Source organism: Panulirus ornatus, chromosome 27 (genome assembly GCF_036320965.1).
Source record: "Panulirus ornatus isolate Po-2019 chromosome 27, ASM3632096v1, whole genome shotgun sequence".
NCBI classification, from domain to species: domain Eukaryota; kingdom Metazoa; phylum Arthropoda; class Malacostraca; order Decapoda; family Palinuridae; genus Panulirus; species Panulirus ornatus.
In genome coordinates, this window is record NC_092250.1 from 5,974,122 (window position 1) to 5,998,203 (window position 24,082).

At 40.5% G+C, this 24,082-nt stretch overlaps 1 long non-coding RNA gene across 1 annotated transcript in view; it reads right to left on the reverse strand.

Annotated features, from left to right (window-relative positions):
• Positions 1–24,082, reverse strand: part of LOC139757478 (uncharacterized) — a 127,546-nt gene that overhangs the window by 69,672 nt on the left and 33,792 nt on the right. The window contains exon 2 of the long non-coding RNA XR_011714640.1: positions 20,160–20,289. This is a non-coding gene — a long non-coding RNA (uncharacterized lncRNA). The remainder of the gene's footprint in view (positions 1–20,159; positions 20,290–24,082) is intronic.

A 24,082-nucleotide genomic window follows, 5' to 3' on the forward strand; every position in this document is an offset into this window, starting at 1 on the left:
AATTATGATTCTCGAACCGAGAAACAAAATCTTAGAAGAATTGACAAAAATAACTTTAATTTCTATAGCTTCAGAGAGAGAGAAGATTAAGGTATGATCAAACGCAGGTGCTCGACTGCATCCACTCGTAGTAACAGATACTAAATCGAACACGAACTTTCTTTCCTAGAGAGAAACGAAGAATTTTTTCTTAAAAGAGGATTATGAATGTATGGTATGATTTCCAGTTAGATTAGATGAAAGAAATACATGTGATGAAAAAAGACTTTAATGTTATTTAAATACATCTCCTTAGTTACGTTAGAATTGTTCAGTTCGTCCTTTTTGAAGTTCTGTTTGTCTTTCTACTCTTACCTCATTGGTGTATGAGTCTCTTATTTCTTCAACTAGTATAAACATCCTTGGAAAGACCAAATGGTCTCATACTAAATTAATTTGCTTTTATTGGTATGCCACGAAGGTCCGTGTGTCTGTCTATCTTTAGTTAGTTGCTTGCGTAAGTTCTAATGAACAAAGGTTGAGAGGGTTTTTTCGCATCATTTTCATCCTAACCACATGCCTAAAAAGTGTCCTTTAAACCCACTTAGAAAAGCGTAAGTAGAAGCCGTTTGTTCAAGAGCAGTTTGTCACACAAATGTATCTCATGTTCCATTCTATTCCTATTGATGTATTCCTATCCGAGCACAAACAACGGCTGTCTTTTCCTTAAAAATAAAGAAAAAGAAAAAGAAAAACGTGTGATTTTTCCCGTAGCCCAATTTTATTAAACGAACGACTCAGCTGAGAAAGGACAAAATATTGGCCACTTACTCTGTGTTAAGATATCCTGCTCACTCAGCGTTGCCAGAACGTTGACTGAGGACTTTATGGACTGGCATGGTGCTGCCCTCTCTGGGAGGGCGATTAGGTTATCAGAAAGTAAATAAAGTTTAATGGGAGATTCAGAAAACTCTATATATATTAGTCCTCAAAATCTTGTTTTAAATCAGATTCAGCTGTTTTTCTTATTTTTTCATCATGATTTAGCTTTATCACAGCCTTAATTTACTAAGAGAGAGAGAGAGAGAGAGAGAGAGAGAGAGAGAGAGAGAGAGAGAGAGAGAGAGAGAGAGAGAGAAAGAGAGAGAGAGGTTGTAAGATGAATTTCAATATAGTTCCCACTAATTTATGCAAATTACTTCCTTTGAGCAGGAAGAGTGTTGGGAGATGCGAGCTTGTACTCTCCCCAGAGACTTATGAGAGGTGAAATTAACATCCTCGACCCACTGGCTCAAGGGCACTGAAACTTCGTGTGGTTTAGAGTTCGCTCACACATAACATGTAGAGTACGCCATACTATAAGCTGCCCTAGCTTCCGATATACATTTTGTACCGTTAATGGTTCCCCAGTCCGTGTCTCTATGACTGCAAGAAGATCTAGAGGTAAGAGGAGCGAGTCGTGTGAATTACCTGTTGGCTCAAAGTCATGTTTGAAGACAAGGGAGGTTATACGGGTCTATGAAGTCGATGGCAACAGACCAGTGGAGAGAGAGAGAGAGAGAGAGAGAGAGAGAGAGAGAGAGAGAGAGAGAGAGAGAGAGAGAGAGAGAGAGAGAGAGAGATGGAAATTGAGTCAGCCAAAAATCACAGCACTAGAAAGGAGAAAACGAGCAAGTCCTTGTTGGAGTAGTTACTATGTCATCACAGACTCGTTACGTCTCATCCAATAACCATTTAAGAACCACGCTGCCCGAAATATAATTGAACAAAATCTTTTGTTTTTTGATGTGGGATATCGCTTCACTTCCCTCCCGCTCACGCTTATGGTCCCTGGATCATTAGTTTCAAATGTACCACTGCCAATTCAGAATACTAAAACTGTACTGAATCGCTATAGAACGACTTGTGGATTATGCTGTAATACTCTGAGGCAAAGGTGAGTTAACAGTCTGTTTGGGGCAGACTCTCGTAATGCCTTGTTTGTGGGTTGGAAACTAGAGGTTGAATGAAGCAATACGCTCTCACTATTTGTTGGTCAAGTCATCTATCGTGACCTTTATCACAATAACTTTTTGGTCGATTCCTTTTCTCCTTTACTGAATTAAAAAAAGAAATCGTTATAAGTAGATGTGTCACGTGTATAGAAATGCTGGCAGAAAGCGGAAAATCTCCACCGCTTTTCATAGATCTCGCCCAGTTGGATGTGTAAACAATGCGCGTGCTGCCATCTGTTGGTAGAAAACGGAACTAGTCTCACTCCCCTGAGTTATACCGGGCCGGGGTTCACCTGTGCAGTAAAAATGTATATGGCCTTATGATTGTCTTTAACACCTAAAAGACGCGTTACAACACTACTATAAGAGTTCTGCTGTGATACATTAAGAGATTTAAATGGTACCAGAATCATAATGTATAAGCTGTGCTCAAAGAAAATAAAAGAAAAAGAAAAATTATCAAAAATTGTAGATTTTTAAGCAAGGATCTCCAGTTCAAACCTAGGAAATTATTGTCACATCTTGCAACACAAGGGTACATTTCCACCTTGAATGTTGTGTTCAGTTGTCTTCTTCCTACTAGATGAAAAGGCATTGTTAAGAGTACAAATGTGAGTTATCAAAATGATTCCTTGAACCGAGAAACCAATCTAAAGAGAGTCACCTAAAACACTTGAATCTATTTAGCTTCGAAAAGAGAAGCTTGAAATAGGATCTAATACAGGTAATCAGGGTTATAAAAGGCTACGATAATGTCACTCCAACAAACTATTTGATTCGTCTTACTTCACTCGTAGATACAAATTCGTGTGCAAAACGTTTTACCTCCAGTGAGGCGAAGCAATTTTACTTTAGTAGGACTGGTAACATATAGAATGATTTACCAATTAGAGCAATTGAAAGCAGTACCATAGATACATTTGAGAATAAACTTGATGCATATTTTGATTCAAATCCACGAATGACAGTAGGTACACGTCCTTCGTTGTATGAAATTAACAAGCATTTCTCTTTGAATCATATTGTAAGTCTGTTTACTCTTACCACACTAAACCATGTTTGATTTTCTTTGTGTTCTTTTGTACACCACAAAGGTCTCAAATGTGTGTGTGTGTGTGTGTGTGTGTGTGTGTGTGTGTGTGTGTGTGTGTGTGTGTGAAGAGATGCTTCTGTATTTTACTGATCAATAGAACAGTTTCACAAGAAGATTTTTCATCCAAACCTCATCCCTATAAAATTGTGCTGTCAGCCCCCTTAGAACAGAGTAGGCAAACGTATTTGCTCACATTTCTTATATCAGATATTTTCTTGCGCCATTCTATTCATATAATAAGACCAAAAGATCTGTCCTTTCCTTAAAAGATGATGATTATTATCTTTCTGTACATAATTTTTATCAAACGAATGACTCAGTAAAGATGGAACCACATTCTAGCCATTTACCCTATGTATAAAGACGTCTTGCTCACTCAGCGTTGCCAGAAACCTTGATTTGTGAATTTACATACTGGCATGGTGCTGTACTCTCTGGGAGGATGAGGACATTATTAGATGGCATGGTGTTGTCCTCTCTGGGAGGATGAGGACATTATTAGATGGCATGGTGTTGTCCTCTCTGGGAGGATGAGGACGTTATTAGATGGCATGGTGTTGTCCTCTCTGGGTGGATGAGGTCGTTATTAGATGGCATGGTGTTGTCCTCTCTGGGTGGATGAGGACGTTATTAGATGGCATGGTGTTGTCCTCTCTGGGTGGATGAGGACGTTATTAGATGGCACGGTGCTGTCCTCTCTGGGTGGATGAGGACGTTATTAGATGGCATGGTGTTGTCCTCTCTGGGTGGATGAGGACGTTATTAGATGGCATGGTGTTGTCCTCTCTGGGTGGATGAGGACGTTATTAGATGGCACGGTGCTGTCCTCTCTGGGTGGATGAGGACGTTATTAGATGGCATGGTGTTGTCCTCTCTGGGTGGATGAGGACGTTATTAGATGGCATGGTGTTGTCCTCTCTGGGTGGATGAGGACGTTATTAGATGGCATGGTGCTGTCCTCTCTGGGTGGATGAGGACGTTATTAGATGGCATGGTGTTGTCCTCTCTGGGTGGATGAGGACGTTATTAGATGGCATGGTGCTGTCCTCTCTGGGAGGATGAGGACGTTATTAGATGGCATGGTGCTGTCCTCTCTGGGTGGATGAGGTCGTTATTAGATGGCATGGTGTTGTCCTCTCTGGGAGGATGAGGACGTTATTAGATGGCATGGTGCTGTCCTCTCTGGGTGGATGAGGTCGTTATTAGATGGCATGGTGTTGTCCTCTCTGGGAGGATGAGGACGTTATTAGAAAACGGAAAGTTTCATATGAGATCACATGGTCTCAACGTCATTTGTTTTAATGAAGATTCGGCTCTAATCTCTTAGCAATACTTTTGACTTTATCACAGACTTCCTATAGGTATCAGAGAGAGAGAGAGAGAGAGAGAGAGAGAGAGAGAGAGAGAGAGAGAGAGAGAGAGAGAGAGAGAGAGAGAGAGAGAGAGAGAGAGAGAGAGATAATAGCATGAAAGAGAATATAGTTCCTAACTGTTCAACCAAATTATAACTTTGATGTCAGATGACTATATAAAGATAGGAGTCAAAACTTTCTTTAGGAACTTCAAACTGTTAACATAATATCCTTGACCCACACGCTCTGGGAAATCCCTTCCCTCAGCAGTCCAGAACTCTCTTCAATGGTATGTAGATCACAGAGATATTACGCACTGATGCAGCTTCCCATATAATGTTATAGACAATGGTTCCCTGATAGTTTCTATATGATTGCAGGAGAATTTTACAGGTACGTGTTGTCAAGAGTCACGATTAAGATGGAGAGATTATAAGGCCAATAGAATAAATAGATTGAGAGAGAGAGAGAGAGAGAGAGAGAGAGAGAGAGAGAGAGAGAGAGAGAGAGAGAGAGAGAGAGAGAGAGAGAGAGAGAGAGAGAAAGAGAGAGAGAGAAAGTAGTAATAGCAGTAGGAAATCATAATTCAGCCAAAAAATTATTGTGCTGGAAGAGAGAACAAGTCCTTGTTGGATAAGTTACTATGCCATTACAGACTTGCAACGTCTCATGTGATAGCCATTTCGAAGCCTATATGTCTGAAATATAATTGAAATAAAATCTCTATCTTATATTTGGTAAATCGTTTCTCTTTCAACTGAGTCATGGTTCTTGGTCCTTGGTTTCAAATATATCAATACCAACACAGACTACCAAATTATAGCACATCGTTGTTTGACGACTTGTGGATCATACTCTCTTACTCTGAGTCAGTGGTCACATAACAGTCTTGATGGACCGGACTCCCGAAGTGCCATGTATGTTGGAAATAAGAGATTGGACGAAGTAGGACGTGGTAACTTGAAACTTTTAAAACTTGTAGTTAAAGTTACTTATAGTGACCTTTATTACAACAAGTATCTAGATGTTTCTTTCCGTCCTTTGTTGAATTAAAGAGACACTGTTTTAAGCAGATGCGTCATATATATGGTAATGCTGACAGAAAGTGAAAGAACCTCCAACGCTTTTCACATGTTTCATCGTCCTTCCGCCAGTTGGCAATGTGTGCTGCCATCTGTATGTAGAAAACGGAACTAGTCTCACTCCCCTGAAAGAGGCGTAACTATATAACAATAAGTTTTCTGTTGAACTACAAAAGGGAAAAGGGAAAATAATTTAGATATCATAGTCTCTGGTATTGTATAAGCAGTTCACAGAAACAGTAGAAAAAAAGCACATCTTTCTTTTTTTCTTTTTCTTTCTACATTCATAGCTTTCCAGCTAAAGTCTATGGGTATTATCATCACATTTTACAATACAATGTTGCGTTTACTCCTTGTCATTCAAATGCAAGAATAACATTATATGAGCGTCCTTAGTTGCGGGAAAATTTCCAGGTTATTGTCTTTGAATCATCTGTAAGTTTATCTACTCTTACCACACTAAGTCTTGGAATTTCTGATCTTTTCTACTATGAGGAATGACTTTGTTATTTGATTTCCTATGCACTATTCTATATACCGCGATGACCCCATGTGTGTGTGTGGGGGAGGGATTGTTGGCTCTGTATATCTGCTCAATAAAGGACCAGCTTCAGTTTAACCACATCCTTAAAAGTATCCCGTGTGCCATTCTATCCAAATCATTAATATTTGACTATCCCAAAACAAATAACTGCTGTCCTTTCTTTAAAAGATAATCATTATTCTCCCGTATCTCTTGTTTATCAAACGAACGACCCAGTAAAGAAACAAAGATATTCTGTCCATTTATCCTGTGTTAAGATATCCTGCTCACTCAACGTTGCCAGAAACGTTAATTTAGGACTATATAGAGTGGCATGGTGCTGCCCTCTCTGGGAGGGTGATTACCTTATCAGAAAGTAAAAAAGTTTAATGGGAGATCAAGTGATATCTAAACGTCATTAAAGTCTTGTGTTAAAGCAGACTCAGCTCTTCTCTTGTGTTATCATGGTTTAACTTTATCCTAGCTTTTCTTTAGAGAGAGAGAGAGAGAGAGAGAGAGAGAGAGAGAGAGAGAGAGAGAGAGAGAGAGAGAGAGAGAGAGAGAGAGAGAGAGAGAGAGAGAGAGAGAGGTAAATAGTAATTCGAAGAAAACTCATTGCAGTAGGAGAAAAGTGAACAAGTCCATGTTGGATAAGTTACAATGCCATTTCAGACTTACAGCGTCTCATATGATATCCATTTGACAGGTTATATGTCTAAAATGTAATTGAAATAAAATATCTACCTTACATGTGGAATATCATTTCTCTGTCCACTGACTTATGGTTCTTGGTTTCAAGTATATTAATACCAAAAGAGAATATCAAATTATACTGAATCGTTGCAGGACGAGTTATAGGTTACACTGTATTACTCTGAGGCAGTGGTCACATAACAGTCTAGATGGACCGGACTCCCAAAGTGCCATGTATGTTGGCAATAAGAGGCTGGACGAAGTAGGACGTGGTAACTTGAAACTTTTAAAACTTGTAGTTAAAGTTACTTATAGTGACCTTTATTACAATGAGTATCTAATTGCTTCCTTCCGTTCTTTGTTGAATTAGAGAATCATTGTTTTAAGCAGATGCGTCATATATATGGTAATGCTGACAGAAAGTGAAAGAACCTCCACCGCTTTTCACATGTTTCATCGTCCTTCCGTCAGTTGGCAATGTGTGCTGCCATCTGTATGTAGAAAACGGAACTAGTCTCACTCCCCGAGTTAGACCGGTCCAGAGGTCACATATAAAGTGAGAGTGTATGTGGACTTACAATTATCTTTAACACCTGAAAGAGACGTAAATATACCACAATAGAAGTCCTGCTGAGGTAGAAAAGGTGAAGGAGAAGAGAGACTTAGTTGTCCTAGAGTCTCTGGTGATGAATAAGCAGTTCAAAGAAACAGGAAAAAATTCCCATCATATTTTTATTATTTGGATTCACATGCACAGCTTTCCAAGTTAAGTGTAGGGATATTATCGCCTCATTTGACAACACAATTGTGCGTTTACTCCTTGAATACTGTGCTCAGTTTCTTCATCTTACTTGATGCAAAGGCATAATCTAAGAGTACAGAGAATAGGCCAAAACAAGAAATTATTCAGCATTAAAGAAAGAGGATTAAGATATGATCTAACACAAGTATTCAGGATTATAAAAGGATTAGATAATGGTGATTTACAGAATCAAACTGAGGAGAGATTCGTCATAGTTCACTCACATTAATGGTTAATAACTTGTGACGATTTCATTGTTTACCTCGAATATGGCGAACTTCTTTTTAAAGAGGAGTGATACAATGATTTACCTGTTAGATTTGTCGAAAGCAGTACCACTGATATATTTCTGCTGAATGAAGGACCAGCTTCAATTTAACCACATCTCTAACAAGTTTGTTTTGAGCCCTCTTAGTTTGAATAAACAGACCCATTTCCTCACACACCATTTGTTATTTAGAATATCTCATGTGACATTATATTCATATCATTAATATCTTACTATCCCAGAACAAATAATACCTGTCCTTTCCTTAAAAGATAATCATTACTCTGACGTATCTCTTGTTTATCAACGAACGACTCAGTAAAGAAACAAAGACATTCTATCCATTTATCCTGTGTTAAGATATCCTGCTCACTCAACGTTGCCAGAAACGTTAATTTAGGACTATATAGAGTGGCATGGTGCTGCCATCTCTGGGAGGGTGATTACGTTATCAGAAAGTAAAAAAGTTTAATGGGAGATCAAGTGATATCTAAACGTTTTTAAAGTCTTTGTGTCTTAATGCAGATTCAACTCTTCTTTTATCACGGTTTAATCCACTCGTTCTTTAGAGAGAGAGAGAGAGAGAGAGAGAGAGAGAGAGAGAGAGAGAGAGAGAGAGAGAGAGAGAGAGAGAGAGAGAGAGAGAGAGAGAGAGAGAGAGAGAGAGAGAGACCGGAACATGAATTTGATTATAGTTCCCAATTATTCATGTAAATCATTTCCTCTGTGAGAGAAAAATATGAAAATATGCGAGTTCTTACTTTCCAAAGGGACTTATTCAAGGTATATTAATATTACGGACCCACTCTCATTAGGAATTTTTCCCCTAGTAGTTTGGAATATTCTTAAATAGCATATAGAGAACATTATACGATAAACAAGTTTATCTTCCCATATACAATTATCTTTAACACCTGAATGACGCGTTACAATACCACAATAGAAGTTTTGCTAGGCTATAAATGGCGAAGTAGGGAACAGTTTTAGTTATAGTGTCTGGTAATGTATAATCAGTTCATAGAAGCAGAAAAAACACCCATGATTTATATTTTGGTTTCATAGGCTGGGGCTTTCCAGCGAAACTCTACGGATATTATAATCACATTTTACTATACAATGGTGTGTTTACTCCTTGAATATTGTGTTAAATTTTCCTCATCTTACTTGAGGAGAAGACGTAGACAGAGAGTACAGAGGTGAATTGCCAGATCTTAAGAGAGTAGACTAAAAGACATAAGCGTCCACACACGCACATATACATACCTATGCATTTCCATGTATACTCCATATAAATACACAGACATATATATGTACATATATACACAAGTACATATTCATATTTGCTGCCTTCATCAACTCTCGTCGCCACCCTGCCACACATGAAATAGCATTCCCCCCACATCCTTCAGCGAGGCAGCGCCAGGAAAGGAAAACAAAGGCCACATTCGTTCACAGTCAGTCTCTAGCTGTCATGTGTAATGCACCGAAACCACAGCTCCCTTTCACATCCAGGCCCCACAGAACTTTTCATGGTTTACCCCAGACGCTTCACATGCCTTGGCTCAATCCATTGACAGCACGTTGACCCCGGCATACCACATCGTTCCAATTCACTCTATTCCTTGCGTACCTTTCACCCTCCTGTATGTTCAGGCCCCGATCGCTCAAAATCTTTTTCACTCCATCCTTCCACCTCCAGTTTGGTCTTCCACTTCTCCTCGTTCCCTCCACCTTTGACACATATATGCCCTTCATCAATCTTTCCTCACTCATTCTCTCCATATGTACAAACCATTTCAACACACCCTCTTGTGCTCTCTCAACCACGCTCTTTTTATTAATAAACACTCACAATTCATTACTTACTCGATCAAACCACCTCAAACCACATTGTGTCTTCAAACATTTCATTTCCAACACATCCACCATCTTCCGCACAACTCTATTTATAGCCAATGCCTCGCAACCATAGAACATTGTTGGAACCAATATTCCTTCAAACATACCCATTTTGCTCTCCGAGATAACGTTCTCGCCTTCCACACATTCTTGAACACTTCCAAAACCTTCGCTCCCTCCCCCACCCTATGATTTGCTTCCTCTTCCATGGTTCCATCCGCTGCTAAGTCCACTCCCAGATATCTAAATCACTTCACTTCCTCCAGTTTTCCTCCATTCAAACTTACCTCCCAATTGACTTGACCCTCAACCCTATTGAACCTGATAATCTTGCTCTTATTCACATTTACTCTCAACTTTCTTCTTTCACACACTTTACCAAACTCAGTTACCAACCTCTGCAGTTTCTCACCCGAATCAGCCACCAGCGGTACATCATCAGCGAACAACAACTGACTCACTTCCCAAGCTCTCTCATCCAAAACAGACTGCATACTTGCCGCTCTCTCCAAAACTCTTGCATTCACATCCATAACCACCCCATCCATAAACAAATTAAACAACCATGGAGACATCACGCAACCCTGTTGCGAACCGATATTCACTAGGAACCAGTCACTTTCCTCTCTTCCTACATGCCTTAGATCCTTGGTAAAATCATTTCATTGCTTCTAGCACCTTACATCCCATACCATATACTTTTGAAATTTTCCACAGTGTATCTCTATCAACCCTCTCATATGCCTTCCCCAGATCCATAAATGCTTCATACAAATTCATCAATTTTTGCAAGTATTTCTCACATACATTCTTCAAAGCAAACACCTGATCCACACATCCTCTACCACTTCTGAAACCACACTGTTCTTCCCCAATCTGATGCTCTGTACATGCCTCTACCCTCTCAATCAATACCCTCCCATATAATTTCCCAAGAATACTGAACAAACTTATGCCTCTCTAATTTGAACACTCACTTCTATCCCCTTTGCCTTTGTACAATGGCACTATGCATGCATGCCACCAATCCTCAGGCACTTCATTATGATCCATACATACACTGAATATCCTTACCAACAAATCAACAACACAGTCACCACCTTTTTTAATAGATTCCACAGCAATACCATCCAAACCCGTTGCCTTGCCGGCTTTTATCTTCCGCAAAGCTTTCACTACCTCTTCTCTGTTTACCAAACCATTCTCCCTGACCCTTTCACTTATCATACCGCCCCGACCAAAACACCCTATATCTGGCACTTTATCATCAAACACATTCAACAAACCTTCAAAATGCACACTCCATCTCCCTCTCACATCACCACTACTTGTTATTACTTCCCCATTTGCCCCCTTCATCGATGTTCCCATTTGTTCTTTTGTCTTACGCACTTTATTTAACTTCTTCCAAAACATTATTTTATTCACCCTAGAATTTAATGACACTCTCTCACCCCAGCTCTCATTTGCCCTCTTTGTCACCTCTTGCAGCTTTCTCTTGACCTTCTGCCGCTTTCCTTTATACATCTCCCAATCATTTACACAACTTTCCTGTAAAAATCGTGCAATTGTCTCTCTATTCTCTTTCACTAATAATTCTACTTCTTCATCCCTCCACTCACTACCTTTTCTAATCTGCCCACCTCCCATCTTTCTCATGCCACAGGCATCTTTTGTGCAAGCTAACACTGCCTCCCTAAATACATCCCATTCTTCCTCCACTCCCTATACGTCATTTGCTCTCACCTTTTGCCATTCTCCACTCAATCTCCTCTGGTGCTTCCTCACACAAGTCTTTTTTCGAAGCTCACTTACTCTCACCACTCTCTTATCCACAACATTCTCTCTTCTTTTCTGAAAACCTCTACAAATCTTCTCCTTCACCTCCACAAGATGATGATCAACATCCCTCCAGCTGCCCCTCTCAGCACATTAACATCCAAAATTCTCTTTTACACGCCTATCAATTAACATTAGGTTATCAAAAAAAGCAAGAAGTTTAATGGGAGATTAAGTGATATGTAAACGTCATTAAAGTCTTGTGTTGAAGCAGACTCAGCCGTTCTTTTCTGTTATCATGGTTTAATTTTATCCTAGCCTTTCTTTAGAGAGAGAGAGAGAGAGAGAGAGAGAGAGAGAGAGAGAGAGAGAGAGAGAGAGAGAGAGAGAGAGATCAATTTGAATATAGTTCCCACTCATTCATGGAAATGACTTCCTTTTCGGGAGAAAAATGTAAGGAGATGCGAGCACGCACTTTCCAAGATACTTGTCTAAGTTATATTAATATCCTTGACCTAATCCAACCAGGGTATTGATCCCTCGGCAGTTCAGAATTCTCTTAAGCAGCAAGTAGAGTACACTATAAACTAGTCTGCCTTCCAATGAACATTTATCGTAGGTAATGGTTTCCCGTCAGTTTCTATGTGACTGCGGGGAAAATCTAAAGTTAAGAAGAACTGGTCATGTGAGTTACGTGTTGTCAAGTGTTAGGTGTGAGATGTAGAGATTATAAGTCTATGAAGTGAATATCAGCAACTTGAGATAGAGATAGAGATAGATAGATAGATAGAGAGAGAGAGAGAGAGAGAGAGAGAGAGAGAGAGAGAGAGAGAGAGAGAGAGAGAGAGAGAGAGAGAGAGAGAGAGGGATGAAACATACAACACTTAATGGATGAGATGAAAAATCTTTGCAGTCCACAAGAGAAAACGAGCAATCCCTTGTTAGAGCAGTAACTATGCCATTTACAGACTTGCAACATATCTAATATCCATTTAAGAACCAAAATGTCTGAAATGTGCTCGAGCTCAAATTTGTATCTTATATATGGGACATCATTTAACTTTCACGCTGACTCTTATGGTTTCTGGTTAGATTTCAAATATCCCAATGTCATTACGGTATACCAAGTTATACTGAAACGTTATTGAACAACTTGTGGATTACACTGTAGTACCCTAAGGCAGCAGAGACGCAAAAGCCTCGTTGGAGCAGACTCCTGTAGTGTCTTACATGTTGGAAAAGAGAGGGATGGACGAAGTAACAGATGGTGACCTAAAACTTTCAGTATTTGTGATTTTAGTCACTTATAGTGACCTGTATCACGATGACCTTTTGGTTGATTCGTCTTTTGCTGAATTAAAGAAACCTCGCAATAAATAAATGTGTCATAGAGAGGGAAATGCCAGCAGAAAACGAAACAAAATATTTCCAGTTGGCAGTATAAACAATTCGTGTGCTGCCATCTGTTGGTAGAAAACGGAACTAGTCTCACTCCGAGTTATACCGGGTTAGGAGTAACATGTATCGTGAGCGTATATGTATAGTCTTACAATCATATTTAACACATGGAAGAGGCGTTATAATACACCACTAAGAGTTCTACTGGGCTAGAAAAGGTAGAGGAGAAAAGAGATATAGATGTTATAGTCTCTGGTAATGTATAAGTAGTGTATAGAAACAGAAACGAAGCCGATCAAAAACTATGAATTTATAAACATGGCTCTCCAATTCGAGGGAAATTATCGTCATTTTTTTTTACAGTACAATTGTGCGTTCCCATTTCCAATATGGGGATCAGTTTCCCTCATGCTACTTGATCAATATGGCAAAGTTAGAGTACTGAAGTGGATTATCAAGATGCTTCCAAAGTCGGTAAAAAAAACAGATCTTTAAGAGTCGCCAAAGACATTTGAATCTACTTCGCTTTGATAAGAGGAGATTATGATATGATCTAATACTGGTATTCAGAATTATAAAAGGTTTCGATCATGTTGGTCCAACAAGCGACTTGATGATAGATTCATCTTATTTCATTCGTATTAATGGATACACATTTGTGGAAATACGTTATACCCCGAGTTAAGGCCGTTAACATATGGAATGCTGCACCAAGCATAGTAGCTGAAAGCAATACCATAAATACATTTAAGAAGAGACTTTATATATATTTTGTTCCAAATCCACGAACGACATGAGTCGCATGAAAATTTCAAGGTTTTTTTTTGGATCTGAATCATCTGTTAGTCTTACTTGATCAAATCACACTTAAGTGTGAGTTTCCGATCTCTCCCATTGTTACAGACAACCTTGATGTTGTTTGATTTCGTGTATATCATTTTGTATACCACGAAAGCCCCATTAGGTGTGTGTGTGTGTGTGTGTGTGTGTGTGTGTGTGTGTGTGTGTGTGTGTGTTAGAAGCTGTCTCTGTATTTGTATTGATCAAAAGATCCGTTTCTTAGTCACATTTTCATCCTAACCGCATCCCTAAAAACGTGTGTTTTTTGCCCCTTTATATAAGGGTAAGCCAATCCATTTGCATATAAGCAATTTGTTACATAAAACTGTCTTATATACCATCATATTCATGTCAGTAATATTGTATTATCCTAAGATAAACAGACGTCCTTTCCCTAAGAGGTAATTATTAATCTCACGTATCCAATTTTAATCAAGCCAACGACTCATCAAGGTAAGGGCGACATACTTGCCATTTACTCTGTGTTGAGATGTCTTGCTCACTCAGCGTTGCTTGAAGCGCTGGTATATGACTTTACAGACTGGCATGGTGCTGTCCTCTCTGGGAGGATGAGGACGTTATTAGATGGCATGGTGCTGTCCTCTCTGGGTGGATGAGGACATTATTAGATGGCATGGTGTTGTCCTCTCTGGGAGGATGAGGACGTTATTAGATGGCATGGTGCTGTCCTCTCTGGGAGGATGAGGACGTTATTAGATGGCATGGTGCTGTCCTCTCTGGGAGGATGAGGTCGTTATTAGATGGCATGGTGTTGTCCTCTCTGGGTGGATGAGGTCGTTATTAGATGGCATGGTGCTGTCCTCTCTGGGAGGATGAGGACGTTATTAGATGGCATGGTGCTGTCCTCTCTGGGTGGATGAGGACATTATTAGATGGCATGGTGTTGTCCTCTCTGGGAGGATGAGGACGTTATTAGATGGCATGGTGCTGTCCTCTCTGGGAGGATGAGGACGTTATTAGATGGCATGGTGCTGTCCTCTCTGGGAGGATGAGGTCGTTATTAGATGGCATGGTGTTGTCCTCTCTGGGTGGATGAGGTCGTTATTAGATGGCATGGTGCTGTCCTCTCTGGGAGGATGAGGACGTTATTAGATGGCATGGTGCTGTCCTCTCTGGGTGGATGAGGACATTATTAGATGGCATGGTGTTGTCCTCTCTGGGAGGATGAGGACGTTATTAGATGGCATGGTGCTGTCCTCTCTGGGTGGATGAGGACATTATTAGATGGCATGGTGTTGTCCTCTCTGGGAGGATGAGGACGTTATTAGATGGCATGTTGCTGTCCTCTCTGGGTGGATGAGGTCGTTATTAGATGGCATGGTGCTGTCCTCTCTGGGAGGATGAGGTCGTTATTAGATGGCATGGTGTTGTCCTCTCTGGGTGGATGAGGTCGTTATTAGATGGCATGGTGCTGTCCTCTCTGGGAGGATGAGGACGTTATTAGATGGCATGGTGCTGTCCTCTCTGGGTGGATGAGGTCGTTATTAGATGGCATAGTGTTGTCCTCTCTGGGAGGATGAGGTCGTTATTAGATGGCATGGTGTTGTCCTCTCTGGGAGGAGGATGAGGTCGTTATTAGATGGCATAGTGTTGTCCTCTCTGGGAGGATGAGGACGTTATTAAAAAAGCGTAAAGTTTAGAGGGAGATAAAGTGAAATCTTAACGTTATTAGAGTGTTCTCTAAATGTAGATTCAGCTTTAACTTTTATTATTATTATGGTTTAGCTTTATCAGGGCCTTCCTTTATATACTTAGAGAGAGAGAGAGAGAGAGAGAGAGAGAGAGAGAGAGAGAGAGAGAGAGAGAGAGAGAGAGAGAGAGAGAGAGAGAACTTTATGATCGAGGCATAAGTTACTGCACTAGAAGGAAGAAAACGAGCAAGTCCTCGTTGGACTAGTTATCATGTCATTACAGACTTGTTACGTCTAATATAATACCCATTTAAAAACCAAAATCCCAGAAGAATACAGTCACACTAAAATTCTTGTTTTCATATGTGGGATATCGCTTCACTTCCCACTGACTCATATGGTTCTTGGTTGGGTTTCAAATATAATAATGCCAATGGAGATTACCAAATTATACTGAATTGTTATAGGATGACTTGTGGATTATACTGTAATACTCTGAGGCAGTGTTGACCTAACAGTCTCGTTGGACATACTCCCTAACAGCCTTGCATATTGGGAACGCGAGTTTGAACAAAGCAATAGGTGGTGATGACGCTACATATAGTGACAATCAAAACAACTTTTTTTTTTTTAATCCATTCCGTCCTTTGCTATAGTGGCAATCAAAACAACTTTTTTTTCTAATCCATTCCGTCCTTTGCTAAATTAAAGAAACATAGTTTTAAGCAAATTCGTCATATAGATGTAAATACCGACCAAAAGTGAAAAATATCCACTACTTTTCGCATACCGTCCTTCCTCCAGTTGGCCAAGTGTAAACAATGTGTGTGCTGCCATCTATTGGTAGAAAACGGAACTAGTCTCACTCCCCCCGAGTTATACCGGGCCGGGGTTCACCTGTGCAGTGAGAGTGTATGTGGTCTTACATTTATGTTTAACACCTGAAAGAGTTGTTACAATACTACAGTAGGAGTTCTGCTTAGATACAAAATGTAAATGACGCACAATGAACGGACGCAGCATGAAATTCGATCCATTATTTTGTACTAATATGTACAGTTTTCCAGTTTAAGTCTTGGGAGATTATCGTAATAATATCTGATAAAATTTTGCATTCCCACCTTGAATACTGTATTCAGTTTTGCTCATCCTACTTGATGAAAAGGCACAGAGAGTGAGTACAGATGTGAGTTACCAAGATGATTCTCGAACCGAGAAACACATCTTAAGAAAGTAGACTAAAACATTTCTGTTTATTTAGTTATGAAAAGAGAAGATGAAGATATGATCTAATACAGGTATTCATAATTGTAAAAGGTTTCAATAATGTCTGTCCAACAAAACACTTGAGATGGATTTTTCTTATTTCGATCGTGGTAGTGAATACAAATTCATGGGTAAACATTTTACCTCGAGTTTAGAAGCAGTATCATGTCTACATTTGAAAATATACTTGATGAACATTCTGTTTTAAATCCAATAATGACAATATATACAGGACTTTGAATTTGAATCATCTGCAAGTCTGTCTTCTCTCACTACACTAAACTATGAGTTTCTCATCTATTTCACTATTACAAACACCATTTTTTTTCTTTCCTTCGTATTCTTTTATATAATACGAAGGCCCTCTGTGTGTGTGTGTGTGTGTGTGTGTGTGTGTGTGTGTGTGTGTGTGTGTGTGTGTGTGTGCTGAAAAGTTGGCTTTCTCGTTCTACTTAAGCTAGGGTGAGTTCCCTGTAAACATTTCCATCCTAAACACATCCCTAAAAAGTGTGATTTTAGCCCCAATAAAACAGCGAGCAAACCCATTAGCTCACAAGTTATCTGTATATGAAATTATCTCATATGCCATTCTATTCATATCATCAACATTTCATTATCCTAAAATAAACAACAGTTGTCCTTTTTTAAAAAAAAAAAACTTATGTATTACTCTCCCGTATCCCATTTCTTTCAAACGAACGACTCAGTAAATAAGATATGATATACTGGCCATTTACTCTGTGTTGAGATGTCTTGCTCACTCAGCGTTGCTTGAAACGCTGGTTTATGACTTTACAGACTGGCATGGTGCTGTCCTCTCTGGGAGGATGAGGACGTTATTAGATGGCATGGTGTTGTCCTCTCTGGGAGGATGAGGTCGTTATTAGATGGCATGGTGCTGTCCTCTCTGGGTGGATGAGGTCGTTATTAGATGGCATGGTGCTGTCCTCTCTGGGTGGATGAGGACGTTATTAGATGGCATGGTGCTGTCCTCTCTGGGAGGATGAGGACGTTATTAGATGGCATGGTGTTGTCCTCTCTGGGTGGATGAGGACGTTATTAGATGGCATGGTGTTGTCCTCTCTGGGTGGATGAGGTCGTTATTAGATGGCATGGTGCTGTCCTCTCTGGGAGGATGAGGACGTTATTAGATGGCATGGTGTTGTCCTCTCTGGGAGGATGAGGACGTTATTAGATGGCATGATGCTGTCCTCTCTGGGAGGATGAGGACGTTATTAGATGGCATGATGCTGTCCTCTCAGGGTGGATGAGGACGTTATTAGATGGCATGGTGCTGTCCTCTCTGGGTGGATGAGGACGTTATTAGATGGCATGGTGCTGTCCTCTCTGGGTGGATGAGGACGTTATTAGATGAGAATGAGAGAGAAAGGTTATAGCATGAATGTGAATATAGTTCCCAATTATTCAGAACTTTCCCTGCAACTTACAAATGTAACATTGTAACTTTAACTAACTCACCCCAGCGTACCAGTTCCCCAAGCGGCTCAGAATGCTCTTACTTGGTATGGGGTGGAGTACGCCATACTATAAGCTAGTCTGTCCTCCCATCTACATTTGTAATAAGTCATGGTTCCCAGTTAGTTTCTATATGACTACAGGGAAATCTAGAGTTATGAAGAAGAACGAGTCGTGTGAGTTACATGTTGTTATGAATCATGTTTGAGGTGGGGGGTTATAGGCCTATGGACTGGATGCCACGAGCCCAGGCGAGAGAGAGAGAGAGAGAGAGAGAGAGAGAGAGAGAGAGAGAGAGAGAGAGAGAGAGAGAGAGAGAGAGAGAGAAATTCAAGCGAATCACGAATGAGGGAAAATCACTAAAGTGGAGGGATGAAACGAGGGAGCTCTTGTTAGATCAGTTACCATGCCATTACAGACTTGCAACGTCTCATATATAACCATTTAACAGCCAAGATGTCTGAAATATAGTCGAACTAAAATTCTTCGTTTATATTCGGGATATCGTTTCACTTTACGCTGACTCTTTTGTTTTCTGGTTTGGTTTCAGACATACCAGTGTCCATACAGTGTACGAAATTAAACTGACTCTGTAAAAAGACTAGTGGGTTATAGTGCAATACTCTGGGGCAGTGTTGAACCAACACTTCCACTGGAGCAGACAACTGAAGTACTTTGCCGGTCAAACTAGAGGAGGCGGTCGAAGCAATAGGTGTTGAACTGATACTTTAAATGTGTGTAGATGAAGCCACTTCCAGTGAGATATTTTCAACGAGTTTTTCCTTCCTTCTTTCCCCCTATGTGTTGAAACAAACGTTTTATGTAGGTGCTTGGAGCAAACTTTATCTGAAATTGTTGGTAGGGTGCATACATTCACTGCGTACCTACCTCCACGGGCAAATAACCATCTATACAAAACTTTTTTATATAGAATGACACCCACGCTGGATCGTCACATGGTTTGGTCACACGGAAAGAATGAGTGAGGAAAGATTGACAAAGAGGATATATGTGTCAGAGTTGGAGGGAACGAGGAGAAGTGGGGGACCAAATTGGAGGTGGAAAGATGGAGTGAAAAAGATTTTGAGTGATCGGGGCCAGAACATGTAGGAGGGTGAAAGGCGTGCAAGGAACAGAGTGAATTGGATCGATGTGGTATACCGGGGTCGACGTGCTGTCAATGGATTGATCAAACCAGGGCATGTGAAGCGTCTGGGGTAAACCATGGAAAGTTCTGTGGGGCCTGGATGTGGAGAGGGAGCTGTGGTTTCGGTACATTATACATGACAGCTAGAGACTGAGTGTGAACGAGTGTGGCCTTTGTTGTCTTTTCCTAGCGCTACCTCGCGCACACGCGGGGGGAGGGGGTTGTTATTTCAAGTGTGGTGGGGTGGCGACGGGAATAAATAAGGCCAGACAGTATGAATTATGTACATGTGTATATATGTATATGTCTGGGTATGGACATACATGTATACGTTGAAATGTTTAGGTATGTATACGTGTGTGGACGTGTATGTATATACATGTATATGTGGGTGGGTTGGGCCATTCTTTCGTCTGTTTCCTTGCGCTACCTCGCTAACGCGGGAGACAGCGACTAAGCAAAATAAACAAATAATATTTATTATTGATTGATAGATAGATAGACAGATATAGTATCTTAAGGATCTCCTTCACCTTAAAGTACTGTTAGACTCCTCCAGTAAGAGAGAGTCTCTGGTAAGACAATTCTTTCCCGTTCAATTGACAATGATGATATAGATCTCACCTGGAGCGACTCCTTCCTTATGTTGCAAACCACTCGCGAGCGAAGTCAACGAAAACAGTATGTTATATCGATTTTCCTTTCCTTTTTACTTGTAATCCTTCGTACATACCGAACATACTTACACGATAAAAGTACGACTATGCAAATGGAAGCCATGAGGCAAACTTGAACAAGAGGCACAGTACATTTAAATTTACTCCACTAAACAAATCCAACCTTATGTCAACGTCAGTGAAGATGCCAGACTCTTCACAGTCTGTATGATTATTATGCTCATGTACTTCATACTTACTAGCCACTTCTGGGTAGAAGAATACGCGGAAATAGTGGCAGAAACTGAGAAATCTTCAACCGCTTTTCTCACGCGTTTCACCTTCCTCTCTCGTCAGCTGGCGATGTGTAAACAGTCCGTGTGCTGCCATCTGTTGGTAGAAAACGGAACTACTCTCACTCTTCCCCTGAGTTCAGCTGAGCCGTGAAGGCTCACTTGAGCAGGAATATAAATATTTCTAACAGCTGAAAAAGGTGTTGAAGAATATTCGGTTGGTGAATATTACTTGACGTTGAGGGGGCCTTAGTGACCCTGGAAGGTGATAAGCTTTATGTAGAAACAACCAACCAAGCTACCAGGCCTTTGTTTGAAAAGTTATGGCGTCTCGAGAATTCTTTTCTAGAACTTTTGTCAAGAGATTACTCACAAGAGTTAAAAAGGAGTTAATGGTTATGAGTGGCTTGAAGACGGAATCTCTCTCTCTCTCTCTCTCTCTCTCTCTCTCTCTCTCTCTCTCTCTCTCTCTCTCTCTCTCTCTCTCTCTCTCTCTCTCTCTCTCTCTAACTCAAACGTGTTGTTTCTGCGTAGCTCTACAGTTCCCTGCGGTGGGTGCTCTGGGCTAGCTCTGCCCTCTGGCAGATTCTCTCTCTCTCTCTCTCTCTCTCTCTCTCTCTCTCTCTCTCTCTCTCTCTCTCTCTCTCTCTGGGCGGGTGGCCTGAATTCAGTTCAAACACACAGACACACGTGTGATCTCTCCACCTCATACCAAACACTTGACCACACGTAACACGACCAGTTCTTCATAACACTGAGTTTTCCTGCAGTCGCATGGAAACTGACTGGGAACGATTACTTAGAATACATGTTATGTAGGAGTCCAGGTGACGACGAAGACCACATACAGTCTGGGAGAAGGTGACGACGAAGACCACATACAGTCTGGGAGAAAGTGACGACGAAGACCACATACAGTCTGGGAGAAGGTGACGACGAAGACCACATACAGTCTGGGAGAAAGTGACGACGAAGACCACATACAGTCTGGGAGAAGGTGACGACGAAGACCACATACAGTCTGGGAGAAGGTGACGTCGAAGACCACATACACTCTGGGAGAAGGTGACGACGAAGACCACATACAGTCTGGGGGAAGTCCTGGGCCTGCCGTGGTAATCAATACAGTGGAGCGAGAGTCAAGGATGTTAGGTTAGCCCCCTTTTTCTGGCTTCCCTGGGGAAAATTGTGACTCGCGTCTTAATACGTTTTTCTCGCACACACACACACACACACACACACACACACACACACACACTCAAAGGTTACGACTAGCATGAATAAGTGGGAATTACATATTCACATTCATGCTTCAACCTCTCTCTCTCTCTCTCTCTCTCTCTCTCTCTCTCTCTCTCCGTCAAGGAAGGCTGTAAGGAAGCTAAGTTGTGATAGTAAAGATGAGCTGCCTCCGCAATGATGCAAGCAAGGCTCTAATAATTTCATTTTAACCTACCATCCAACTTCTCGTTTTCTAATAACGTCCTCATCCACCCACAGAGGACAGCACCATGCCATCTAATTACGTCCTCATCCTCCCAGAGAGGACAACATCATGCCATCTAATAACGTCCTCATCCACCCAGAGAGGACAACACCATGCCATCTAATAACGGTCCTCATCCACCCCGACAACACCATGCCATCTAATAACGTCCTCATCCACCCAGAGAGGACAACACCATGCCATCTAATAACGTCCTCATCCACCCAGAGAGGACAACACCATGCCATCTAATAACGTCCTCATCCACCCAGAGAGGACAGCACCATGCCAGACCATAAAGCCATGAATTAACGTTTCTGGCAACGCTGAGTGAGCAAGACATCTTAACACAGGGTAAATGGTCAAAACCTCTTCCTTTTCTCTGGTGTGTCGGTTCGTTTGATGAAAAATGGGAAACGGGAGAGTAATGCTTTTATTTCAAGGAAGAGACAGATTTCATTTGATTTAGGATAGTTGAATATAATCAAGATAAATGAAAAAAAAAAAAAAATCTCCAGGAGAAAAGATTTATTTTCATTCTTTTGCGATGGTTGAATATAATGAAGATAAATGAAAGATAATGGGCACATGAAATATCCCTATATGGAAACTGCTTATGAATAATTTGATTCATTTACTCTGTTCTACGTGGTTTTAAAACAGCACTTTTGAGGGATGTGGTTTTGATGAAGATTTTCCTAAGATGTCTGATCCTTTGTTCAATAGAAAGACACACACACACACACACACACACACACACACACACACACACACACACCTGACGTAGGCTAGAATGCGTGTGTGCATGTATACATACTAAGGAGTAAAGACATTGTACTTATATACAGTGTTGAGAGATGGTGATAACACGAGTTTAAAACTCTCTTACAATAACACATAAACACACGAAGCGTATACATATATATAGGCACATGAATTTGCATACTCTAACTTACAGACATATAAGAAAACCCACAGTCATGCAATATGCATGTAACACATACATAAGCAAGCTAAGCAGCCACAGTTCACCACTAACATACACATCCACTACATCTGTCAGAACCAACGAGGCATTTATTCCCACATTATTGTCAACAATGAAAAGAGATGATGATATAAATCGTTGGTAAGAAACATTGATCTGGTGGTTTTCATGGCTCCTGTGTGTGTGTGTGTGTGTGTGTGTGTGTGTGTGTGTGTGTGTGTGTGTGTGTGTGTGTGTGTGTGTACGTTCCAGCACAACGTGAGATTTTCCTTCTACAAGCTTCCATGATGACCTGTTATTATGACCCAGTGATAGCCTGGGTCAGCAGCCAACAGCCACATCTCGTGTCCAGCCAGTGTGGGGTCTTGTCGGGGTTTAGTAACGGCAGTGTGTTGTACAGCCCTTGCACTGTACGGTCGGTAAACAACAACAACAAAAAAATTATCTTCCATGGTGGGTATGATGAATATCAAAATGATCAGGAAAGTACAATCAGCAAAAAAATTATCTTCCATTGTGGGTTCGATGAATATCAAAATGATCAGGAAAGTACAATCGGCAAAATCAAGAATGTCAAATGATCAGGAAAGTACAGTCAGCAAAAAAATTGTCTTCCATTGTGGGTTCGATGAGTATCAAATTGATCAGGAAAGTACAATCGGCAAAAAAAGTATCTTCCATTTTGGGTTTGATGAATATCAAATTGATCAATAAAATTCGAGATGTCTCAGCAGGGGTGATGAGCCTAAATGTGAGACATATTCTCTAATAACTATGGTAGCGCTACTTTATAGCTGGTCAAATGACAGGAAATGTTGCTCGCTAGCCATCGATATATTACGGTATCAGGAAGACATGGCTAATAAAGTGAGGCCAGACCACTGATACTTTATCTGAACACTTCCTACTTACCAAAAAAAATAAGAAAAAAAAATGGTTAGATTTTATTTACCGTGCAGACATAATTCCTATGACTGTGAGAGGTCTATTTCATTCTTAAAGCACATGAAGGAACAAGTGTGTCTTAAAGTAAACCTGGACTTCTTCAGAGCAAAAGATCTTGATAACACAATTGAGGTTTGAGAGGAACCCATGACCCATAAGTGTTATTTCTGGTCTTGTAAGTGGAGGCTGGCACTTTCTACGTGACCCCATATTGTATTAGTACACAATAATTACAAAGATGGCCTCTTAAATGTTCAAAATCAGGAGTAATAGAGTTCACGTTCCAGCGACTGTATCATAGAAAACCTAAAGGAAATAAAGATGTTATCTCTGTTTTTGTAAGATGAAAACGAATGGGGACAGAATGTTATGGAACCAAAAGCCTTGTGGCTTAACATTGACTTAGTATATTTATTATTATCATTAATTATTATTATTATTATTATTATTATTATTATTATTATTATTATT